Raw genomic sequence first — 5593 nt, forward strand, 5'->3', positions numbered from 1 at the left:
TAGACATTTTTCCAAAGAAAACATGATATTTTTTTGCAGTATTTGGAAATCCGTATGTTTTAATTATATTTAAATGTGAATGACTTTTTTTCCTTTAAAAATAAATTTATGGACATTTATTACATGTTTACTTTGTGTTAAATAAATATAACTGTTAGAAATTGTGTCTGATCTATTAATCAACAAAAAAAGTAATGCAATTTCCATATTTAAAGTTCTCTATTTTGCTACTCAAAAGAGAGCTACTATTAATCATTGTGAGGCTCTATGAGTACAGTTAAGTCATTTTATAGAACAAGCTAAATTCCCATTCCAGGGCAGGCTGTAAACATTCACCCCTTTTAATGTTGACTGGAACAATATAGTGACAATCAATTAGATACCATTTTACTAGGAGAATGAATAAAAAGAATCCATTTAAAATAACAGGGAAAATCAAAGCCGGCCCCTGCCTCTCCACAGGCCGACTAACCCTATCATGGCCAGGCCTGCACCCGAGACTGGGGACAGCCAAGCACAGCACCAGCCCAGCTGCCACCACCTGCCTCACTGGTCTCAGAGTTGCATGGAGCCGCCCAACTGCCCCACCCCTCTCCGGGTGCCCGTAGGCAGCTGGGATGCCAGCTCTCCCCAGGAACTCTGCTACCTGCTGAGAAACATGATCAGCAAGTCCTGCTGGGAGCTCCTGGCCATATTGGCTCTGGTCCTGGTCATCATTGTGTGGTATTCCATCTCCCGAGAAGACACTTTTTATTTTCCCATCCCAGAGAAGAAAGAGCCATGCCTGCAGAGTGAGGCAAAGGAAAGCCTCTAAGCTTTTCGACATCTACTAGAGAGATCAGCCCATCATCCTGCAGTTTAAGGGTTATTTCTGTGTCAAGACACCGTCCACCTACAAGCTGCCCTGTGGGACCAAGGGGAGTGATCCCTGCTCCTCTGGATCCTAGCCGTCACCAGCTACTCCATTCCGGAGAGTGTCCAGAGGCTCAAGTGCAGCTGCTGCGTATTCATGAGCAATGGACACCGGCTTTACAGCAGCTTGCTGGGAGATGCCATCACCAGTAGGACAGGGCCATCGGATTGAACAACGCCCCAGTGGCTGGCTACAAAGGTGATGTGGGCTCCAAGACCACCATGTATCTCTTCTACCCACTTCAACCCCAAAGTGGAGAACAGCCCAGATACGCTCCTCCTCCTGGTGGCTTTCGAGGCAACAGATTTCCGCTAGATCGAAACCATTCTGAATGATAGAATGGGTGTGAAACTGCTTCTGGAAATAGCCTCCCCTCATCTGGGATGTCAACCCCAAACAGATTCGAATTCTCACCCCCTTCTTCATGGAGATTGCAGCTGACAAACTGCTGAGCCTGTCCATGAAGCAGCCACACAACATTAGGCAGAAGCTCACCACAGACATGATGCCATTATCCTGGCGCTCCACCTCTGCAACATGGTGCACATCTCAGGCTCTGGCTGCCCAGATGCCCACCAATGGAAGCACACCTGTCACTGGTATGAGCCGATCACACTCAAGTAAATGGCAGGGTGTACCACAGTCTCCCAAGAGGCCCTGGCCATCAAACAGATGCTGGAAACTGGAGCAGTCAGAAACCTCACCTACTTCTGACTTGGCCAGGGGCTCTACCCATGGGTCTGCCCAATCTGCTGCCCAAGCAACTCCCAGCCATGGCTGTGGAGGTGCCTGGTGCCAGCATGACCAGCTTGGAATCCTACCTCCTCTGTGTGGGACTGGCCAGGTCTGAGATGAGGCCATGCCCTGGCTGCTCTTGTGGGGACGGGATCTAGTCAGGATGGATGCCCTGTGGTGCTGGGAGTTCAGCTAAGGGATGAGGCTTGCTGCTCATCTCCTGTGTGCCAGTGCTAGGAGATTATGTAATGGATTAGTTAATTAAGGGGAAGAAAGTGCTGTGGGCTGGTCCCATGGCATCCAGAAAAGGGGGCATATGCAGTGTTTGGACCACTTTTTCAAAAACAGAAAACTGATGGGCCCCCTAAGGCCTAGGCCCAGGGCCAGCCTCCTAGGAGGGTGGGTGGGTGCCCTTCAAAGAGAAGCATGGGAAGAGCAGTGGTTTGGGTATTTCATGGAGAAGGGAACCTCATCTATAAAAGAGGTTCCAAACATATTAAACTATTATTCAAATAAATAACAGAGAAAATCAGATACAAGAGGTCTGTTGAAGATCTCCTTTACTAGGATTATTGTCAGATGCTAGAAACGCTAGGAGGCTGAATTTTCTCACTTTCAATATGAAGTAAAGAAAAATAAAGTAATAAATAAATAAAAATGAAGTAAGCTCATAGGTAATGTCTAAAATTTCTATTGTTTCTAAAATTCTGAAGTATGACCCATTTCTTTTCATGCACTGTGTCCTTAAATTTTATACTTTTATACCAGGAAAAAGGAAAAACAGCTAAAACATAATATAAAAAGGAGAATATTGCTTACTTTTTTTTCTTTTTCCAACGTCCCATGATCACAATTTTGGAAACACACTGAATATATCTCAGAATGTATAAAACCATCTAGTGTCTCTGTTAGAGTTTTCCCTCAGCATCCAATACCAGCCAAAACATTATAGGATGTTGCCTTCCTTCTACCCCTTAATGGATGTGGGTTATGAGTATATTACCTTTAGAATGCAACAGAATTGCTTCACTGCCCTTGAAATGTCTATAAAAAGTTTTGTCTTCTCAAAGAATAATTACCAATAAATTAATTAACATACTTATTTTTTTAATATGCTCTCAATTTAACTCACGGAAGGGAAATAAGTGAAGAAATCACTTACTTAAGTGATAGAAATCTTATATAAGTGATAGAAATGATCTTATATAAGTGATAGAAATCAAAGTCAGTCCCTTAGAGCATTGACAACTAGACCATAGACACACAAATATGATCAATAGAGATGAGGCATGGAGGAATGATAGTTTGATCTTTATCATATAGCGTTCTGTGGAACATCATCATTATAACCAAATGAGGGTGATGTTTTCTGTAGCTATCCTATATATCAATAAATCACAGCAATAATATAAAGCAATAATAAGAAATAACATGCATGCAAAAGTACATGAAGAAAAATTAATAAAAAAATTAAAATGTATCCTTTCTATTAGTGAACCTGACACTAAAAGCTTATAATTATTTAATTCCCAGTGGGATTAAAACACAGTAAAAATCATTGAGAAAATATAATTATATGTGAGCCCTAAAGCCACCTTATTTATACAAATAAGTATTGCTTTTTCAAAACTTTTCAATTCTAAGTGTAAAATCAATGTTGTAAAAATATTGAGAACACAGAAATAAACCCACATGTATATGGGCAGATAATTTTTGACAAAGGAACCAAAAACATACCTACAATGGTGAAAAGGAAACCTCTTCAATAAATGGTGCTGGGAAAATTGGAAAGCCATGTGCAAAAAAAAAGAAAACTAGAATACTATCTGTCATCATATACCAAAATTAATTCAAAATGGATCAAAGACCTAAATATAAGATTTGAAACAATAACTTACATAGAAGAAAGCACAGGTACTAAACTTATGGACCTTGGGTTCAGAGAAGATTTTATGAATTTGACCTCAAAGACAAGGGAAGTAAAAGCAAAAATAAATGAATGGGACTGTATCAAGTAAAAACTTCTGCACAGCAAAAGAAACCATTGACAAAATAAAGAGGCAACGAACTGAATGAGAGAAGATATTTGCAAACAACACCTCCAATCAGGGGCTAATATCCAAAATACATAAAGAACTCATACAACTCAAAAACAACAAAAAACAGTCCAATTAAAAAAAAAAAAAAAAATACTGGGCAGAGGACCTGAACAGATACATCTCCCAAAATGACATACGAACAGCCAACAGATATATGAAAAAATGTGCAACTTCACTAGCTAGTTTGGAAACACAAATCAAAACCACAATGGGATACCACCTCACACCTGTTAGAATGGCTGTCATCAACAAGACAAGTAATCACAAGTCTTAGAGAGGTTGTGGAGAAATAGGAATCCCCATACACCATGCGGAGAATGTGAATTGGTATAGGCACTATGGAAAACAGTATGGAGGTTCATCAAAAAATTAGGAATAGAATTACTATCAGCAATCCTTCTTCTGGGTATCTACCCAAGAAATCTAAAAACATTTGTCCATAAAGATGTTCATCGCAGCTTTATTTATGGTGGCCAAGACTTGGAAACAACCAACGTGTCCTTCAATAGATGATTGGATAAAGAAGATGTGGTATATATACACAATGGAGTATTACTCAGCCATAAGAAAAGACAAAATACTGCCATTTGGAACAACATGGGCAGATTTTGAGATAATCAAGCTAAGTGAAATAAGTCAGACAGAAAAAGTCATAAACCATATGATTTCACTCATATGTAGGATATAAAACTGAAAGCAACAAACAAGCAAGACAAAAAACAAACAAAACTCATAGATATAGACAACAGTATGGTTATGGTTGTTACCAGAGGGTAAGGGGAGCGGGGGTGGGGTTGGTGATAGAAGAGGGAAAAGGGATTCAAACACTTGATGACAGAAGGAAAACTGACTCTGGGTGGTGAACACGCAATGCAATATATAGATGAAGTATTATAGAATTGTACACTTGAAACCAATATAATTTTATTAACCAATGTCTCCCTAATAAATTTAATAAAAATAAAAATAAATAAAAGTAAATTAGTTAGAAATTAATGACAACTAAATGTGGGAAGTTCATAAACATGGGAATTTAAACAACACATTTATTGAACAAAAAGTAAAGAAATTAAAAACAGAAAAATGCTTATAGATTAAGAATATAAAGAAATATATATATGTATACGTATATATATATACATATATATATTTCTTTATATTCTTTATATATGTACAGATGTACATATATCTTTATATGTATATATGTACATATGTGTATATATATAGCACAGCTGGGCAATATGTTTGTGTTTTAAACTGTTATTAAAGAGAGTTGAAAAGTTAAAAAAATAAAATTTTATAAACTAAAAAATTATAGTAAGCTAAGGTGAATTTATTATTGAAGAAAGTGAAAATCTAAGTAAATTTAGTGCAGTCTAAGTATATAGTCTTTATAAAGTCTACAGTTTGCGTACAGTCATGTCCTAGGCCTTCACATTCACTCACCACTAACTCACTGACTCACTAACAGCAACTTCCAGTCCTGCAGGCTCCATTCATGGTACAGGGACCATTTTTTATCTTTTATACCATATTTTTACCATACCTTTCCTATGTTTAGATATGTTTAGATGCACAAAAACTTACCATTGTGTTTCACTTGCCTACAGTATGCAGTACAGTAACATGCTGTACAGGTGCGTACTCTAGGAACAATACGCCATGCCATATAGTCTAGGTATGTAGTAGTCTATTGCATCTGGGTTAGTGTAAGTGAACTATAATGTCTGCACAAGGACACAGCCTAATGACGCATTTCTCAGAATCTATCCCCATCTTTAAGGAATGCATGACCATCTATTCAGTTTGGGATAGATATAGTTTACACTATCTCTGAAAAGTGCTC

General features: G+C 38.3%; 1 pseudogene; it reads left to right on the forward strand.

The window, feature by feature from the left end:
* Positions 1–658: 658 nt before the first annotated feature.
* On the forward strand, positions 659–1627 carry LOC109453083 (CMP-N-acetylneuraminate-beta-galactosamide-alpha-2,3-sialyltransferase 4 pseudogene; annotated as a pseudogene).
* Positions 1628–5593: the final 3966 nt, after the last annotated feature.

The sequence above is a fragment of the Rhinolophus sinicus genome, chromosome 16, assembly GCF_057876585.1.
Source record: "Rhinolophus sinicus isolate RSI-liver-muscle chromosome 16, RSI-T2T, whole genome shotgun sequence".
Lineage (NCBI taxonomy): Eukaryota > Metazoa > Chordata > Mammalia > Chiroptera > Rhinolophidae > Rhinolophus > Rhinolophus sinicus.